This window comes from Herpailurus yagouaroundi, unplaced genomic scaffold (genome assembly GCF_014898765.1).
Source record: "Herpailurus yagouaroundi ecotype Mexico unplaced genomic scaffold, PumYag 28, whole genome shotgun sequence".
Lineage (NCBI taxonomy): Eukaryota > Metazoa > Chordata > Mammalia > Carnivora > Felidae > Herpailurus > Herpailurus yagouaroundi.
Genome location: NW_024412376.1, coordinates 75,454,642 through 75,474,611, shown reverse-complemented (window position 1 = coordinate 75,474,611; position 19,970 = coordinate 75,454,642). Strand labels below are relative to the sequence as shown.

The following is a 19,970-nucleotide window of genomic DNA, read 5'->3' as shown; positions in this document are numbered from 1 at the left end:
TTCAAGCCCCACATCAGGTTCTTTGCTGACAGCTCAGAGCCTGGAGCCTGCTTCAGATTCTGCATCTCCTCTCTCTGCCCTTCCCCTGCTCATGCTCTGTCTTTCTGTCTTTCTCAAAAATGAATAAACATTTAAAAAAATTTTTAAAAAGTACATTTGAACAATTATATGTAGTTTAGTGTGCTTGACCTTAAAATCCAGAGAGGTAGGAGAGTATTAAGCTGAATGTCCAAGAAACAGGTGGAAGCAAGATCATGAGGGCCCCTATAGGCCATGTTAACATTTCTTTTTAATCCTCAAAGCAATGGGGAGCCATTGAAGAGTTTAAATAAATGAAGTCAACATGCTTCTATTTTTGAAATATAAAGATTGCTCACTGATTTAAAAAAAAAAAAAATCAAGAGCTTGAGTAAGTCTTGAGTACGTGAATGACAACATAGGTTTTAGATAAGGGAAGGGCAGGCCCTGGAACTCAGGAAAAGGCAGGCATGTGCAATGTGGTAACCGGAAGTTCCCAAGTCTACGAATTCTCTGCTGGGGAGTCATCTCACAGTAACATGTCATAGGTCAAACGTCTGGTGCATGGCTGTATGAAGTTAGTCAGGTGCCTTCTGCAAAAGATTTCACTCAAATGTTTATCTGCTGAGCATAGGGCTCATGGCAAAGCGTAACATTTCCTCATTGGTTTGGTGCTTATCATGTTTTTAGATATAAAATTATGCTCCCTCCCATCATGTGTCAATCTCCGGTATGCAATGTTAGTTTCAGGACTTAGAAAACATTCATCCACGTTCCCAATCAACAAGACAGAACTTGTAAAGGAAACTTCTCAGCCTACCTGGAACACATTTTTGAAGATCTAAGAAAGGTTGCACTGATGAGGAAAAATAAAGCATGTGACTGACTTACGAAGATTTTATATACATGCTTTAAAAGTAAAATAAATCTTTTTTTTTAACGTTTATTTATTTTTGAGACAGAGAGAGACAGAGCATGAACGGGGGGGGGGGGTGTCAGAGAGAGAGGGAGACACAGAATCGGTAGCAGGCTCCAGGCTCTGAGCCATCAGCCCAGAGCCCGACGCGGGGCTCGAACTCATGGACCGCGAGATCGTGACCTGAGCTGAAGTCAGACGATTAACTGACTGAGCCACCCAGGCGCCCCTAAAATGAATCTTTTTAAAGTACAGGTTTATCTTGCTTTATGCAACAGATTTATTCCAGGAAGATTATACACACATTTTTTAAAATTAAAGTGTATTTTGAAAGCATTTGGGGAATTTCCCTACTAAAAGTTAAGTTTAACTATTTATGAGATCAAATCTTGTTACTGTGTTGTATATTTTCTCAAGTGAGGCACATCTATCCTAGATTGCTTTCTCTCCTTGCCAGCTGACAGGATAGGATATCCCCAGTGTCATCTCCTGGAAAGTCCTTGAGTCTCTCAAGAGATGTCACAATACCAGGGCAGACATTATAGTAAGCAATGTGCTCCACAGATGTCTTTTGACTGCGACCCTGTGGACCGATCATTAGTGAGGCTGTTGGAGTATGGTGGGATGACTGAACTCCCATCCACAATTCTCCTCTCCAGTGAGTGGTCCCTTCCAGTGAAGGGATAGCCATGTGATGGAAGTTCTGGCACTGACACATAAGTGAAAGTAGCCAGTTGGAACTTCTGGGAAAGCCTGACTGACTTGGCTGACCTGTTCCTTTGGAGCTTTACTCCTCTGTGCTTCTCTTTGCCACCTAGTCACAGAACTGACTCCCGGTTGCAGCCGTCTCACAGCCATGAGAAAGAAAGGCAGTGCCGTAGAACGGTGAAATGAGCTTGGTTTCCTGATAGCATCACTGAGCTGCCTCATCAACTCTAGACTGTGCGGTCTGGACTCCTGTTGAATAAAGCGAGAAGACCCCCATACTTAATTAAGGTTCTATTTGTTGATTTTCTGTTCTTTCCAGCCATATTAACACTCTTAGTATCCTAGACTTCTATTGAAACTTCTCTGAATACAACGCACCAATTTCTGTTGCTATGGACAGTATGTGGAATTTTGTGGTGATTTAATAACATGGATGAGAACCAGCAGGTCATGACCTCTAAAACCTAAATGTTTTTGTAGTGACATTTGTATAGCCTCCTAGGAAGACACCGAGCTACCTGATCTATGGGAGCTGTATTAGTATCAACACCCCCCCCCCAAAAAAAAACGAAAACAGCAGAAAACTCTCCTCACACTTCCTGGGCCTTTTGGCCACAATTATTCTCATTTAGTTGAGCTTGATCGATCAAGTATTAAAAATGACTGAGCCCTGGACGCTAATGTAGAAACAACACAGTGGTCCAAGGGAAGGTAAATTCCCAGAAAAACAGAAGGAAAAATGTTTTGTGGACAATGAAAGTTGCACAGTAAGAAGAACTGCACATGCCAGTCAAAAGTGTCAGCCATCAGGGCGCCTGGGTGGCGCAGTCGGTTAAGCGTCCGACTTCAGCCAGGTCACGATCTCGCGGTCCGTGAGTTTGAGCCCCGCGTCGGGCTCTGGGCTGATGGCTCAGAGCCTGGAGCCTGTTTCCGATTCTGTGTCTCCCTCTCTCTCTGCTCCTGCCCCGTTCATGCTCTGTCTCTCTCTGTCCCAAAAATAAATAAATGTTGAAAAAAAAAATTAAAAAAAAAAAAGTGTCAGCCATCAGTATCAGATAGTTCATGTTAAGCAAACACACCATGTGGGCTGAAGGTTGCAACAGCTATATTTATTCAAAGGTACAACCTGTTTGGCAGGGTCCAGATTTTCAGAGTGGTTTATATGCATGTGACTGTGGTCGTTTTAGGATATCAAAGACAGCAAATTTATATTTGTGAGTGAGTATATATTTATATTGGCATTTGAATGTATATAAACATAGAGAAGCACATATTTCTGTTCAAGGAGGTGGTATGTGAGTTTAACACCATATAAAGATCACTAGAGACTTCTCACTCCTACTCACCTGTAGGAGCTCTGGTGATATGTTCTTTTGTTTCCTTTGTATGCAACAGAATCCCATAGTTAAGAAAGCCTCCTAAAGAATTAATTCTTATGTGTAGGATCTATACCTTGGACACTGAGTTGAAAATAATGAAATACTTATGAAATATCTGCCACAGTGATTTTCAAACCCCTGCAAACCACTGGTTGCTATGCACTAATTGCTTCAAATTTGCATGGAGACAAATTGAGTTCCAGAGAGGAGACAACATGTTCACCACAAGAACTAGGAGAGTTTAGGCTGCCTAATCTAGAGTGGTGTGGATTGTTCTTTTAATCAGAATAATTCAAATTGTTTGTATTGACTAAGATTGGCTCCAGGATTTCCAAATCCCTAATTCATTTTAAGACATAAGGGCAATATTTTCTCTAGAGAACTAAATTACCTTTTATAAACATGATGGATATAGAATTATCAGCTACAAATCCAAGTTACTACAGTGTACGTGAATAAAAAAATAAGATCAAATCTCCAGCTGATTTGTTTATTCAAAAATATTGAATGCATATATTCATAAACATTTCCTGGGGAGTCTATTTAAAAGTCAGAAATTCTAATTCTCTAGGTCCTATGGCAGTGAGGAGGACCCAAAACTATGAATGTTAGCAACCGCTAAGTGACTCTGATATAGAAGGTTTCTGTGGACCCCACTTTGAGAAACACTGGTCTTCACCATTCTGGATGCCAGGGTCACAAATCGCAAACAGCTTAGTCTAATGAGACGGGCAAGTAAACATTTGTACGATGCATCTTAAACACCCGGAGAGGTGTGGAGAAGATAGGAGAAGGCATCAAAAGGAGAGCAGAAGTGAAATTCTCCTGGAGAAATAACTGGTTTCAAAGGGTTAGTAGAACAACTAGAGAATGGGAGGAAGCATGGCGAGGACAAGCCTGAGTTGGGGGTTGGCGGGGACAAGCATTGGGAGAGTTTGGAATAATCACCGGATACAGGAGTAGGAAATGAGGTTGTTGAATTAAGATGAGGCACTATCTTGAATGACTTTTCTGCCTGCGTGGGGCTAATTTTAACTTTTTATCCTGAGGTATGGGAGGCCACTGAAGGTTGAGGCAAGAGAGGCAGAGTCAGATTCAAATTTTAAAAAGCCGGCCAGGCAGCAGGAACAGGGAGGACATCTGGGAGGAGCATAACTTGACGAGGAGGAGAGGCCAGGCGACTGCCATTCTCCTCGAGAGAAGATGCCTGCACTGGTGAAGACAAACAGGTGAATGCCATCTCGAAGATGGTGACCCATCAGAGTAATCATTCCCTGTGTTTACTGAAAAGAATTCGACAAGGAGGGAGAACAGAGGTCTTAACTTAATGTGGGGAGAGAGGCAAAAGGGAGGAACAGATGAGGAATCTTGGGCTTCTGGTTTGTCTGTCTTGGTAGCTGGTGTTAGTTCGGTGGGTAATTAGTAAAGAAGTGGCATTTCAGTATTTACTAATAAAAATAGTTAACAAGACTGTACGACTTACTAGTAGAGATCGAAAGAGATCTATAGCACGTGGGACTTAGAAATGTCTAGGTTGGGGGCACCTGGGTGGCTTAGTCAGTTGAGTGTCTGACTTCAGCTCAGGTCAAGACCTCAGGGTTTGGTACTTGAGTTCCAGCCGCAGGTCAGGCTCTGCTGAGGGTCTGGAGCCTGCTTGAGATCCTCTCTCTCTTCCTCTCTTTCTGCCCCTCCCCCACTCTCTCTCCAAATAAATAAAAGTAATTAAAGGAAAGAAAGGAAATGCCTGGGCTAATTGAAGATATCTATTTGGAAGTCATCCATGTCTGAGTGGTGGTTGAAGTCACGCACATGAATGAGGTCATCCAAGGGGAATACTCTGAAGGTCAAGGCGGGGCCTAACTGGGAGAGAGGGCATCACCATTTAGGAGGAGGAGGAAAAGAAACACGCAGGAAAGAATACGAAGAGACAAAGGTAAAAAGATAACCAGGGAGTGGTATGGAAAAAAGGTTAAAGAAGAGAGAGGGTCAAGTGAGAGCAATCAAGTCGGATAAGTACTGATAAGGAGAGCATTCCATCGTGACCCATGCTGCCTATCTATCTGTGCCTCCTCTGTGAATGGTTCATTCATTTCTTCAACAAATATTTACTGAAGTCCCCTGAGTACCAGGTGCTGTGCAGATAAATCTCAAACCTCAAGGGCAATCTCATCCTACTTTGAAGGCATAGTGAAAGCATTTCCATTTCCTTACAAATGTTACACTCCGTTAAGATGTGAACAGAAATGGATGCAAAGAAGATCCCAGACGCCTGAGAAGAAAATGAGCAAGAGACGAAGAGACAAGGCAGCTTGACCCACTCATCTCAGCCCTTGCTTCTGCTTAACCCTTTAGTTAACTCCCACATCTGTCTAGGAAGCAAAGTCCTAGGCCAAAGAGAATTGATTATTTCCCAATATGTTCTTTTGGTATCAGAAGAAGAAAAAAAATTTTTTTTAATTTTTTTTTCAACGTTTATTTTTTGGGACAGAGAGAGACAGAGCATGAACGGGGGAGGGGCAGAGAGAGAGGGAGACACAGAATCGGAAACAGGCTCCAGGCTCTGAGCCATCAGCCCAGAGCCTGACGCAGGGCTCGAACTCACGGACCGCGAGATCGTGACCTGGCCGAAGTCGGACGCCTAACCGACTGCGCCACCCAGGCGCCCCCAGAAGAAGAAAATTAAGACAGAAAAGAATGTTAAAGTTGCCAAATGAAACTAAAATATCTCTGGACTCTGACCTCACTTTACAGAAACCTTATCTCATAATTACTTAGTACTGATTAAATGTCCATTTTCTCCTTCTTTTTTAAAAAAATGAATAAGCCTTTTGAGATTTTTTTTATTACTGAACAAAGTTTCCATTTCTTTTTTTAGCTTTCTGACTCTGTGCTTATGCTTTCAATAGTCACAATTTTTCTGCTCCTCAATAAGGAAAGCACGTTTGTATCAGTCACGGACACATTTAGCACACATGGATCCATCACAGCCCTGCTGACATGTTTTTTTTTTTGTTTGTTTAGTTCTTACTGCAGGGACTCCTCAAAGGTGGCCTAGGCACATGCCATGTATGGGTTTTGCTGCCTTCCAAAACATCTTGGTATAAAGGTAAACAATTAGCAGGGGTTCTATCATGAGGGATTTGAGACAGGCTGGTTTGGGAGGCTGCATTGTAGGACAGCCCACAACGGTGCATGTCAAATGCTGCACAATGCTGAAGGTCTCTAGACACTGTCCCCAGAAGAGCATCCATTTCTTAAACTGAGCCTAAAAACTTAACCTCTGAAACTCTCACATAACAGCTATTAGAAAGCCTGTTTATACACCTTTCGAAAACTGGATAGAACTGATAATATCTGTAACACTTGAACAGAGTAAATCCTGTGATTATCCATTCACTTGTTCAGAAAATACTTCATGAGTTCTTGCTAAAGATTTTAAGCGTTAAAAAGATGAAGTCCTTGAGCTCAGGAAGCCTACATTCCAGTGGGAGACAGAAACTAACAAGCAACCCGAGACCCCCCAACAACGTACCTATAATAGGTGTTATATACAAAAACAAAACACAAGAGTGACAGGGCTTCATGGGTATGGAGATCAGGGAAGGCCTCTCCTACACTGAATAAAAATACATGAAAATCAATGTTTGAAATGGTTAGGGAGAATATCTTTGACTGACATCTTGTTCTGATTTCTGCCAAATATTCTCTTCACCAGTGCTCCATCATTGAGACAGATCTAACACTTGCCAAGCACCATTTCAAGCACAGTGACAGATAAAAACGTTCCATTTCCTGCCCTCAGAGTCTACTAACTAGGAGTGACTATCCCACATGCAAGAACATGGTCAGTCATAATAAAATTATTTTTATTTTAAAAAAAATTTTAAATGTTTATTTTTGACAGAGAGAGAGAGAGAGAGAGAGAGAGAGAGAGAGAGAGAATGAGTGGGGGAGGGGCAGAGAGAGAAGGAGACACAGAATGGGAAGCAGGCTCCAGGCTCTGAGCTGTCAGCACAGAGCCCGGAGCGAGGCTCAAACTCATGGACCGCAAGATCAGGACCTGAGCCGAAGTCGGACGTTCAACTGACTCAGCCACCCAGGCGCCCTTAAAATTATTTTTTAAAAACTATGCTAAATCAGCTGATGGAGGGATTATTTCACACTGTAAGAGAACAACACCTTTGGTAGGACTTGCACAATGGCAGGATAGGAATGGTGGAGATCAGGAGTATGACATTCCAGAATAATGGAATGGTGGGAAACAAGGGCTAGAGAGTGCTTGTCTAGAGACAGAGGATTATTCCAGGCTGGTTAATGTGTTTAATGTTTGAAAGTGATAATGTGGGAAATAAGGCAGAAGGAGTTTGGGAAAGTACAGTGCAGGGTCTTGAATTCCAGGCTAGAAATACGAGGCCTTTCATTTTATTTATATTCACTAACCTGGACAATAAAACCCACACTCTTTTATAATATGTGGATGTAAGACCGGAAGAAGATGAAAGAATCGCCTTAAGGCTATCAGGTAAGTCACTGAAAATAATCTGAGGATGCCTAACAAATGAGATGTCTTTAACTTGTACCAGACTCCAGCGTTGCTTAGGACCTCCCAGGCACTGTGCTGAGAACCTGATTAGGATGTGTGACTAGGTGTGTTTACCAGCCCCATTTACAGATGAGGAAACTTAGTGATGTTCAATAACTTGCCCAAGTTTGCACAATTAGTAAGCAGCCGTGTTCTGGGTTCAAACCAGTCTCACTCCAAAGCCAAAGTCGGCACCGTGGAGGATGAAAATTGTAATTGAATTAGCAAATCTGACTAGTCAGAAAGACATGTAATGAAGCTCAATAAAGGCAGTTTAGGGTAGCAGGGTAATAGTCCAGGGAAGTAAAGCACTACAGATCTAAAAATGGACAAGCACAGGGGCAGGTTAAGGCCCTAGTGAGAAAGAGCCTATGACCTGAGGGACTGCTCCACAACACCTTCGCTTCCTCCCCGCCTCCTTTCTTCCCTCTCTGGCCTCTTGCAATCAACCTCCATCAGGCCCTCCTGGAAGAAGGGGAAAGTATTCCTATTTTTAGTGGCATATGTCCACACTGGGCACCAGAGAGAACTTGGTATTCAGATAAGATCCTCAAAGATAAACAAAGAGTCAAAATATTAGAACTATCAAGAAATATTGAAGGAAACCAGGAAGAGGAAAGGCTGACCATAACTTAGTAGGAGGTTTTCAAAGAATTGACCTATATCTTCATTAACATCACATGACTTCATTGAGGTGTTAAAACTGTGAGAACTAGTAGAAAAAGGAATCTTTCTTCTAAATTTGGATGAGTGATTGGGATGTGAATTTAACCCGTATAACCTAAATGATTAAGTGTGGGTTAAAATGAAAGGTATCTGTAGTAGGCTTCTTCAAAGCACAGATCATGGAGACTATACAGTCACAGACTGAGATGTATCTATTCAGGCAATTTACCCTAATACATTCCTGTTTCCCCATTAATGTTGTTTCATGGGACTCTAGATATTTGCGGGTGGGGGAGGAGGATTCTAGATATTTGAAATTCTAAGTGTTATTTTGGTCTCAATTTTCTAGGGAAGTATCTCAAATTCTTCCTTCACTTTTCGATAGATCACGAATGCCCTCGGATGTTTCCTCTGGGGCTGGGAGCAGAAACATAAATACTTTAAGTTTCATATTTAAGTTCAATCAACCGTAAAGTTAAAGGCTGTGCTGATAGTTCTTCTGAGTAGAATTCCCACAACTATGGGTTTGTCTTTAATAAAATGTGCACTGTATGTTGAATGCCTTATTGAAGGCATTAGAAATGTAACGTTGTCATAAAGTTTGCCCCGCTATCAACAAAGCTAGGACTGATTAGGTATTCTGTTGACTGACAGATACAGTCACCTGAATTAGGAGCAATCAGCACTTCCTCATTAACTGCATTCAAGTCTAGAGATGTAGTCTTCAAATCAGTTTATGAATATTTTCTTATTTACCCAGAATAACTAATTCTTGTAGGATCTGCCAGCGACCTCTAATTATACCAGCTGCACCCAATATTCACATTGAATATAATTTTACCCTCTGAAAAATATTATTTTATCCTCTGAAAGCTGGCTCAAGGTCAGCTGTGGTTTTCTGAATTTCATATCACCTTTGTGCTTCAGGGTAAATGTATGCGTAAAGCTGCTGTTTGAGACTGAATTTAACAAAATTAGCAGCTACATGACAGTCAAACCATGTCCACCTATATCCTAATACAGAGCATAGAGGGAGGTTGGGAGAAAAGGTGGAAATGAAGAAATAGAAGCCTGAAAAGAAAGTCTTATCACAGAAATGTCCATGTATCTTCAGAATTGTCAGTTAAAGAGCTGTGGAGCTCACATAAATGCACAATTACTCCCATCCTTCTTAGCTGGAAGGCCAAGAGCACCATGGTAGTAAGTACGCACATCAAAGCCCATCAGGGAAAGTGATACCTTTGAAAATGTTAGGGTTTGGGGCGCCTGGGGGGCTCACTCGGTTAAGGGGCCGACTTCGGCTCAGGTCATGATCTCACGGTCCATGAGTTCAAGCCCCGCGTCGGGCTCTGTGCTGACAGCTCAGAGCCTGGAGCCTGTTTCAGATTCTGTGTCTCCCTCTCTCTGACCCTCCCCCGTTCATGCTCTTTCTCTGTGTCAAAAATAAATAAACGTTAAAAAAAAAAAAAGAAAGAAAATGTTAGGGTTTGGTATTATACATATTATGTATAAACAAGAAATAGAATAAAATGAATTTCTTCGATTTCCTCAGAAGACTGCAAATCAAGAGAACTTTAGGCTAGACTTATGGATTATTAAGGGTAAATTATAGTTCCCTCCAGCACTAGAATTCAGTGCTTCTTTGACTCTGAGCCTGGATTACTAGCTAGTTGCCTTTAGTGATTTTCCATTTTATAGCTGCTTCCTCTTAAGAAATTCAAACTGTGACTAACTTTCTTTGGGGCAAAGGAGGAAAGCAGAGGTCAAAGTCAATCAGAAATGGAGAAAACTCACTTTCCACTACCTGGTGAGGAGGACATTTTCATCAGGAGCATTGTCCAAGGTTCTATGATCTATTTTGACTTTACTGTAGATGTTATTATGTCCATGCCAGTTAAGTTTTTGTTTCCATTAAGTCTACCCAAATTTAAAGGTCGGGGTGCCTGGCTGGTTCAGTCAGAAGAGCATTAGACTCAATCTCCCCGTCATGAGTTCAAGCTCCATATTGGGTGAAGAGATTACTTAAAAACAAAATCTTTATTTATAATAAATAAATAAATAAATAAATAAAGCAAAAGCTAAAAAGTAAAAGCTAACAGTCACTATTAACAGATTTCTTTTTAGTAGTAGAATCTTACTGTTTTCAACTAAGAATAGTAATAGGACCATAAATTTATATGGCCCTTTGCAACTCACAAACACTTTCACTACCATTACAGAATTTGTGGAAATAATAGTTCCACAAAAAGTGAGTGGCAAAGGACTCACAGATGCCCAGAATTCCAGGCAGCTAGCTCCATGGCCTTCCCCTTTCATTAGTTTCAAAATAGTAAGACTGTGCACATATTCACTTATTATACACTTATGTCAGGGTTCAGTTGTGTCTCATGTATCATCTACGTTATTCCCAGGAGACAAAATTATTGCCTGTTTTTAGTTAAAAGTTTTTATTTATTTATTTTTGAGAGACAGAGAGAGAGAGAGAGAGAGAGAGAGAGAGAGAGAGGGGCAGAGAACATGCACACAATCAGGAGAGGGGCAGAAAGAGAGGGAGACATAGAGAATCCCAACCAGGCTCTGCGCTGTCACCAGAGCCCTACATAGGGCTCAATCCCAAGAACTGTGAAGTTATAACCTGAGCCGAAATCGAAAGTCAGACGCTCAACTGACTAAGCCACCCAGGCCGCCTCTGCCTTTTATAGATAAGAAAACTGAGGCTCTTAAGAAAAGAACTTACTAATAAACAGCAGCTCTAAGATGAAAGAGAATCCAATTCTTTCTTCCACCCCACAGCTTCTGCTCAAATCATTATGGAAATGCATAGAGAAATTTTCCCCATTCCCTATTTGCTTAGATTTCTCAAAAACAGCAACCCATTCCAGCCATACAACATGCTCTATAATTTACTACAGACAGAACTACTCCACTATAGACTTACTAGTACCTTTTCATTTGGCAATACATAATTATTAAAAACCAGTCAAACAGCAACCTACTCTTTCTTCATGGCCTTACCAGTATAAAGCAAGCTAATATAATGTTTGTGTATTTGTGCTAATGAGAGAGCAAATAGATAGATATCATATTAATCCTACAAATTACTTACTGGGGACCTACTATATACCAGACTTTATGCTTGGTGCTAGATACACAGTACCGAAAACGAGGGATGCCACTGTGAGCCTCACAGAGCTTGTTCTATTGAGTAGGGGAGAGACAGCCACTAACTAACAAAAATAACCCATGTTAAAAAGAAAAACCACAAGGTTGCTTAGGTGGCTCAGTCTGACTTCAGCTCGGGTCCTCATCTCATGGTTCAGGAGTTTGATCCCCCTATCAGGCTCTCTGCTGTTAGCACAGAGCCCACTTCAGATCCTTTTCCTTTCTCTTTCTGCCTCCCCCCAGTTCCCGCACACATGCACACTTTCTCTCTCTCAAAACTACATAAGGGTTTAAAAAAAAAAAGTAAAGAAAAACCACGGGCCCAAAATGGTGTTACCAAGGCTAGGCCAAGTCACCAAACTGGCGCTTAATACCTAATCTAATTGCAGTTTCAGCCACCACTGGAAATCTAAGTATTAACTTGTGAATCGGGAATTTTCTGATAAGAACCAAGAAGGTAATCTGTCACATGGGCCTCATCCACCCCCCAAAGGAAGATGAGGTAATCTGTATAATGAGACCCCTGCCTTTCTCCCTAAGGAAGTTGATCTTGCCTGGAACAATCTTTTCTTTTGTTTATAGCTTTCTTGCCACACCTTCCTTCTTATAAAAACCTTCCATTTTGTAGAGTTCAGAGCACCCCTCTCTTTGCTAAGATGGTGTGCTGCCCGGCACATGAATCATTTAGTAAAGCCAATTAGATCTTCAAATTTACTCAGTTGAATTTTGTTTTTTATCACCCACTATGGTGTGGTTTTGACGGAAAACTAAGCAGAGTCCTGGGGGAGACAACGTTTGTGGGCAGTGAGCTCTTTTCATTGGAGGATGGGAGTGTCTCCCTAAAGTGTTGGCCTTGAGTAGGGTGAAAGAACATTCAGGAAGAAGGAACTGCCTTCTGGCAAGCCCCAAACTAGTTTGGTTTCTGTAAGGAGGCAAAATGGCCATTGTGTGGGTAACATGCTTTGTGTGGGTGGAGGAAGATGGTTTGAGGGAAGAACGGAGTCCTGGGGCGCCTGGGTGGCGCAGTCGGTTAAGCGTCCGACTTCAGCCAGGTCACGATCTCGCGGTCCGTGAGTTCGAGCCCCGCGTCGGGCTCTGGGCTGATGGCTCAGAGCCTGGAGCCTGTTTCCGATTCTGTGTCTCCCTCTCTCTCTGCCCCTCCCCCGTTCATGCTCTGTCTCTCTCTGTCCCAAAAATAAATAAACGTTGAAAAAAAAAAAAAAAAAAAAAGAACGGAGTCCTAAACTCTCTAAAGTGTGTGCCTCAGGCGCCTGCTTCCCATCATGTGACTTCTATCAGCCATGGCTTGAAAAATTGTGTTGTAACCCAGAAATTATTACAGATTAAGCATATACGTAACATATAATAATATCAATAGACAACCTAAACCAAGGACACAGTGTTCCAACTTTTTAATGAAGGTTTGCATTAAGTGAAACCATTGTAATTATAGATACTGATATAGCTACATTGATAGATAAGGATACATATCTCTAGTGTTCTAGAAAAAAGTATCTCATAAGGTAGGAAGGTACTGAAACTTTGACTTCTTACACATTTTAAAGAAAGTGCTATTATAGGAACCAATTTTTTGTATATCAAGAAAATAAACAAACTGAAAAAAAAAACCTTTTTGTTTTTATGAAAGCCTGATTCTAAGAAAAATTTCAGCTGGTTAAACTTAGGGAGCTAAAAAAAAGAAATCAAATCCAAGAATAGTCTCTGGAATTGAGTCCAATATACTTTTATTTGACTGAGAATTTGATATATATTTTTATCCCCATGGGGCTCTGGGCTGTCAACATTCTACTTCTTAGAGATAGGCAGACACATGTAGAAAGTCAGTGACCTCAGTAACATGCTTTTCCTTATTCAAATCTGTTCTCCCTCAAGTTATTTTTGCCTGTTAAAGATGAGATAGATAGATATATATATATATATATTTTTTTTTTGGGGGGGGCTTACAGATACATTTTTAGAGAATAACCATGCACATAAAAAATTTTCCCCTTGCTGTGCTGGACCTGGGCTTTCTCTCTACTCTTTGTCTCTTTTTAGAAATGATTTGGGAGCAAAAAGGAATGACTATGTAGTCGACCCTACTCTTCCTACAGCGGGTTTTAACTTACACTTTTTAAACAGAAATAAGCTTTGTTACAAATGTCTAAGAATATTTTCAGTTTCTTAAACTAACTTTTCCCCCTTCCCAAGTCAACTTTGGCCAGTCCTGTCATTCAGCAGCTACCAGTCTCTAAGATAACTGCGACAAACTCTACCGTCGCTAAATTTTCATGGCAAAGAATCTCAAGACACACAAATTGACTATAAACTATTTCTTTAAAAAAAATTTTTTTTAATGTTTATTTTTGAGAGAGAGCACAAGAGAGAGACAGAGATAGAGCATGAGTGGGGAGGAGCAGAGAGAGAGGGAGACACAGAATCCCAAGCAGGCTACAGGCTCAGAACTGTCAGCACAGAGCCCGACCCGGGGCTCGAACAAATGAACTGTGAGATCATGACCTGAGCTGAAGTCAGATGCTTAACGGACTAAGCCACCCAGGCGCCCCAACTATAAACTATTTCTAAGACCTAAGTGTTGGAGGTGGCTTTGTCCTGTCCCTTCCCCTTCCTGGCAGACCACTTAATTAACTTGCCCCTTAACTAGTCATTAGGCACCATTTGGCAATAGTTGTGTCACCCTGTTTGCTTGGTAACTACACTGCTAACAACAGGTGGTGATAATCTATGACCTCCCTAGTCCCCGGCTGCCATCAATGGAGCTGGCTCATTTGTTCCTTCACTCAGTGAGTACTGGCTGGGCTCTCATGTGTCCTTTATGCTCCCTGCACTAAGGAAATGGACAGGGCTAGCAACTTTCTATAAAGCCCCAAACTTGACTGTGTTTCACAGGAAGGTAGAAAAGTTGGATGTTTTTCTTTCATTTTCTTTTTCTCCCCCAAGATAAAGCCAGAGGGAGCTTGTACTCAGTCCTTAGTTCTGCAGCTGTTGCAATGACTAGGTGCTTCCTGCTCATTTCTAATCTTTTGTGCACTAAAGTTTCAAATTCCGACCAATCTCTATCACTTATTCTGCTAAAAAGAACGAATACAGACTGAGGCTCTAGTTCTTTTTCATTTTTTTGGATGGTTTTCTGCTTTCAATTCTGAGCACTGCTTAATTTCAACCAAGAGATATTTTTAAAATAAATTCTTAAGGTTATCAACTGATACTCAAAAATCTTAGCAATGTCTGAGTGAAACTGAACATGTCCTTATTGCCCAAGTGCCTTCAAAGATTACTTGTTAATTGCAACCCAGGGTAATACTTTTTAATGAATATTAAAGTCTTCAAGATGTACCTAAAGTTTAACAAAATATGAATAATACTATGCGTATTCCTTTATTACCCATTAAAGTCACCTCTTGGGCACCATAAAAATACCATAGTAGACTCTTCTGGAATGAGCATTTTTTCTAATTTTTTTTTTTTAGATAAACTCTTTTGTTATGAACTTAGTAGATAGCATGTAAAGAGACAGCTCAACAGCTTATTGAGAGTATATAGCAGTAAAATCGCACTCTTAACTCTATGAAGAATACAATGACTCAGGCTCTTTTTCTGCAAGTGGTTTGCAACCTGGTCGAAGAGCTTAGAATTTAGTCTGAACAAAACACTGACCTAAGTTCTGTTATCTCAATTTACGAACTATTAAAATATGTTTTTTTTAATGGCCCACCACCAGAATTAAAACCGCTCATTCACTCATTCTCATTACTCTTGGTTTTAGAAAAACCCAGTCCACAGGAATTGATTCACCGTGAGGGGTGAATGACTGACAGCTCTCATTTTTAATCTTTAAAGCTGTATGGTTCTGAGTCCTGGGAGCACATTAGAATCACCTGGAAAGTTTTTAAAACTAGAGTATTTGAGAGCTGATTTTTAGAGAATCTGATTTGTTTGGAATAAGGACCGAGACCTTGGTATTTTTTTTCAAACTGAAGGTGTAAGTTTCATTAATTTCAGGTGAACAACATAATAGGCCATTAGTATTTTTAAAAAGCTGCCCAGGTTGACTTTAATGTTTAGCCCCAGAATATCTGAACGATACTCATATGCACCTGAAGAATACAGCACAGTGGGTCACTGAGGCCACATACTCAGAAAAGGGTGTATCAGAAATGCTGGGGACTGGGAGAGTGGAAGATCTGAAGAAGCCCTACAGATGACTGGTAAGTCCCCCCACCCCCAGGAGGGGGAATGGTCCTCATCTTGAGAAGCACTGTAATCGTTACAGAAGTATTTGAATTTTAGTAGCATAGTATTAGTGTTTCATTAGCACCTTCTGATGCTTTGGAATTTTAGGTAATTAAAAATTTTTTTTAATTTAATTTAATTTTTATTTTAGAAAGAGTGAGAGAACACAAGTGGGGGAGAAAAGCAGAGGGAGAGAATCTTAAGCAGGTGTGGAGCCTGACACGGGGCTTGTCTCACAACTCTGGGATCATGACCTGAGCTGAAATCAAGACGGTCAACAGATGGAGCCACCCAGGCTCCCCTTAGGTAAATTAAAAAAAAAAAAAAAAAAAAAATTTAATGTGTATTTACTTTTGAGAGAGAGAGACAGACGAATGTGAGTGGGGTGAGGCAGAAAGAGAGGAGGAGACACAGAATCCAAAGCAGGTTCCAGGCTCTGAGCTGTCAGCACCGAGCCTGATGCGGGGCTCGAACCCATGAACTGGAAGATCATGACCTGAGCCGAAGTAGGATGCTTAACCAACTGAGCCACCCAGGCGCCCCAGATAAAATTTTAAAAAAGAGAAATTCAACTGGTGTGGGAGAATGTACTTTGAGGCAGAATGAATTCCATATAGTTTAACCCTGCTTTTTAGTAAGGCTTCACTTCCCAACTTTTCCATAAATTGATCCTGCTTCTTTGATCATCTTCCCTTTGCCCACTTCTGAACCAGCAATTTGCCCCAAAACTGCCCACATTTTTTTTCAGTGGCTCAAATACCAGCAGCAGCAGCAGCAGTGGTGGCAGGAGCTCTGGGAAAGTGTCCTGTAAGCCATGACTGTCACCCATCCTTGCCTGTCTACTTAGTATTGGTGGCACTATGGCCTCTTTTCAGCTCTTGTCAAATACAACCAATGCCCTTTGCATTCCATAGCCCAGTGGAGCTGGGAGGCTGACAACCAAAAAGGAAAGTTGATACGGATTAAAGAAATACTCGGCTTCTTATCCAATTTCTTCCTCATTGGTGGAAATGCCTCCATTCAGATATCATAAAATTCCTGATTCTGAAATGTGTGGTTATTCTCTAATAGAAATAGCTAGAATATTTTCTTTTCAAAGGGCTATTTCCTGATTGAATTGTCTAAATGGATATTATCATTCCAATACTAAAAGGGTTTTTTTTTTTTTCTCCCTCTTCTTCACAAAATAAGTTCTCACATTCCCAGAGGCCCCATTTCTGCTAAGGCAAGTGGGGGAAGCATTTCTCAGTGGGTTCTGAGCTGGTGCTACAGAGCTGTTTGCTCCCACTTACCTGGAGAGTAGCTTACTCATTCTTGAGACTTCCATCCCCAGAGAATAAGCTATTGTATGCAAATAGTTTAAACTGTGAATGTTAGATTGGTAAATTTCTTGTACGTGGATTTTTTAAAACTTGGCACTATTCAAGGTGACTTCACTTAATGTATCGCACTGTAAAAACACAACAGCCCAGATGTTACATACCAGTTTCACAGATGAGGAAATATGTTTGGAGTATATGGGACTTGCATGGTATATAAATTGCAGGGGATGGTGCTAGGACTTGTGGTGTGTTTCCCTACTATTACGCTCTTCTTACTGTTTCCCAGGCCTCTTTTTAATAGCTTGGGACTAGACTTCAAAATCAAAAAGGTCTTGAAGAGAAAAAAAAAAAGGCTTTGATTCCCAGGTATATATTTTTTAATGTTTTTCTTTCTTTAAAAAATCTTTTTTCAATGTTTATTAAGTTTTTGAGAGAGAGAGAGAAACAGAGCAAAAGCAGGGGAAGGGCGGGGGGGGTATTGGGGACACAGAATCCAAAGCAGGCTCCAGGCTCTGAGCTGTCAGCACAGAGCCCAATGTGGGGCTCTCGAACCCACTAAGTGTGAGATCATGACCTGAGCCGAAGTTGGATGCTCAACCAACTGAGCTACCCAGCCCCCCCCCTACCCCAAGTATATGTTTTAAGAATATTTACTGCATTCTGTGATTTTTACCCCAGGTAAAAAAATATATATATATTTTTGATTTTTGTTAATTATTATTTTGTATAAAGCCCTCTGTCATGCAGATTGCTTAGTAAATTCTACTGGTGACTCCTGCTGTGAGAATAACTGTTTTGCCAATTTAGCAGCACATGACTGACATTCCATTCCCCTCAGGACAGGGAACTTGAAAGCATGGAGATATAGGGTGAGGGGTCTCATGTCTGCCTGCTAGCATCTTCCAGCTGCGTCTGGGCCAAATGTCATTCAAATGTCATTCATTTCTGGGATCTCTGCAGTCCAAGGAACTTCATCCTGGACATCCTGCTCCTCACTACCTTTTAGCAGAGTCCTGAGTTATAGGAATTTGCCTGACCTGTTTAACAGGATTTAACAGGATTAATCTTGTTCCCATTCTAACTAGTTATTTACAAACATGGCTTACATTCCCACCTTTGCCGGTCTGAACTGTGGAATCACTCCCATTTGATGTAATCTGTCCACTCATTTAGTCTTCCTAAAGAATTTCTGGACAACTAGTTACATGAATTAAGGTAAAATCAGGAAGTTCAAATCTTCAACAGTAAGAATGAACTCTTGATCTCTCGCTCTTTCTCCTTCAGGTAGATCATGTCATTTCCTCATTCAGTCTGAATAGGTAAACAACATAATTACTGACTTTAGTTAATTCCTTCTCATATTTCTTGTCTGGGAGCTTTGTTGGCTGTGTTGCCAGTTTTTCCAGTTATCAATCCTACAACATACCTAATTCTTCAATATAATTCATCTTTAAATTGTGGTTTTACCTTTTGAAGAAGTTATTAATTATACCAATGTTAAATATTCTAAAACATATTGTAATGGCTTGCCCATTGTCCATCATACACCCCTCTACCCCTGAGCATACACAAAATGGGTTGTCCCTTTGTCAAAATTCCATAGACCCTTAAATCTACCAATTGAAACTAGTAACTTCTCTACCATGTGCCTATCAAGTCAATAGCTATTGTAGAATGGCCCATAATATTATATACACTACTGATTTCTGGATTTGGCAAGAACACATCATTAAAAAGCAAAAACAAACAACCTCATTGGACATTGCTAGATGTGCCATATCTCATCAATGTCAGCTCAAATAAATAGCAGTGAGATTTTCATACAAATTAGACTCCAGTGCTGGTTTTCATTTGTCTTTACAATAAATATTTTTCTATAGATATTCTATAAATACACATAATTTTCCACAAATATATATGTTATATATTATACAATATGTAATACACATCTTCCAATTACTCCATTAGTTCATTTACTGTTTTTTTTAATTTTTAAATTTTTTAATGTTTATTTATTTTTGAGAAAGAGAGAGCACAAGTGGGAAAGGGGCAGGGAGAGAGGGAAACCCAGAATCTGAAGCAGGCTCCAGGCTCTGAGCTGTCAGCACAGAGCCTGATGCGGGGCTCAAACTCATGAGCTATGAGATCATGACCTGAGCCAAAGTTGGACACTTAACCAACTGAGCCACTCAAGTGCCCCTAGTTCACTTACTTTTTAATGGTACTCTTGAATCTGTGGATAAGGTAAAAAAAAAAAAAAAAAATCATGCCCTGATTCCATGTTTTGCATTCATAGAGTAAATGTCTACCAAGTCCAGAAGAAAAGAGCTAGGTTGTAGAGAAATTACCCATTCCAAGAATTGTCAGTCATTTCTTAGGATGCCTAGAGCTTTGCTCCTCGAGGGGTAGTAGCAATCAGCATCACTAGCATCATCTAAGAATCTATATTTCTACATAATGATTTTCTGCAAGAGTCCACATTTATCAAGATTCCCCAGAGGACTTGGATGCATATTAATATTTGAGCAACACTACATTAGAAAGTTTGGCTTTCCATCAAGAAAACAGTTAACCATAGGAACAAAAATAAGTCATTTTCATAACATAAGAAGAGTAGGTCTTGAGAAAATATAAGGCAAGGAACTGACATAGCAATTTCAAAGCAAAAATACTGAGATCTGTCATATGGACCCACTAGATATTTAATATGCACACTCTGTCAGTTTCTTTTACAGGTGAAAATTAGGTAGTTCCCTGCATTTTGATTCCACCTCAATCCATAATCCTTATGTAGGTACTTTTATAAGAAATGGAGAGACATAGGGAATAGTTATGAATATTTTAGATACTGGAAAAGCTATCTTTCATGTAAATCAATAAACTTGGCACAGTACTTAACAGCATATTCATATAATGTAACACTATACTAGCACTAAAATCATTTTGCTTACATCTGTTTCCAA

The 19,970-nt window shown here is 40.5% G+C and overlaps 1 protein-coding gene across 4 annotated transcripts in view; it reads right to left on the bottom strand.

Annotated features, from left to right (window-relative positions):
- Positions 1 to 19,970, bottom strand: part of ELOVL6 (ELOVL fatty acid elongase 6) — a 148,861-nt gene that overhangs the window by 81,086 nt on the left and 47,805 nt on the right. Inside the window, exon 1 of one of the 4 annotated variants that reach the window (XM_040476124.1) lies at positions 1,706 to 1,891. The exons of the other annotated variants lie outside the window; for them this stretch is intronic. The gene's annotated coding sequence lies outside the window, so the exon portion shown is untranslated. Of the gene's footprint in view, positions 1 to 1,705; positions 1,892 to 19,970 lie in introns of those variants that run through there. 4 annotated transcript variants of the gene reach the window in all.